Here is a 400-nt window from a genome sequence, read left to right on the forward strand (position 1 = left end):
TGTATTGAAAGTGTTAAGAGAGAAACAATTACAACCAAGATTATTGTATCCTGCAAAATTATCCTTCATATGGGAAAAGAAAATTAAAATCTTCTCAGACAAACAAGACCTGAAAGAATTTGCCAGCACCAGACCAGCTCTTCAAGAAACCGTGAAGGAAGTACTGTTCCAGGAAAACTAAAGAGCGAACAGACAGAAACAAAGGAATAAAAGGCTGCTGTGACAATGGCCACCTTAAATGTCAGGACAGATCCAGTTACATCGATAATAACATTGAATGTGGACGGATTAAATTTCCCGATCAAGAGACACAGTCTGGCGAAATGGATAAGAAAACAGAGACCCTCCATCTGTTGTCTACAGAAAGCGCACCTCATCAATAAAGACATACATAGATTGA

Source organism: Tupaia chinensis, unplaced genomic scaffold, assembly GCF_000334495.1.
Source record: "Tupaia chinensis unplaced genomic scaffold, TupChi_1.0 Scaffold000352_1, whole genome shotgun sequence".
NCBI classification, from domain to species: domain Eukaryota; kingdom Metazoa; phylum Chordata; class Mammalia; order Scandentia; family Tupaiidae; genus Tupaia; species Tupaia belangeri.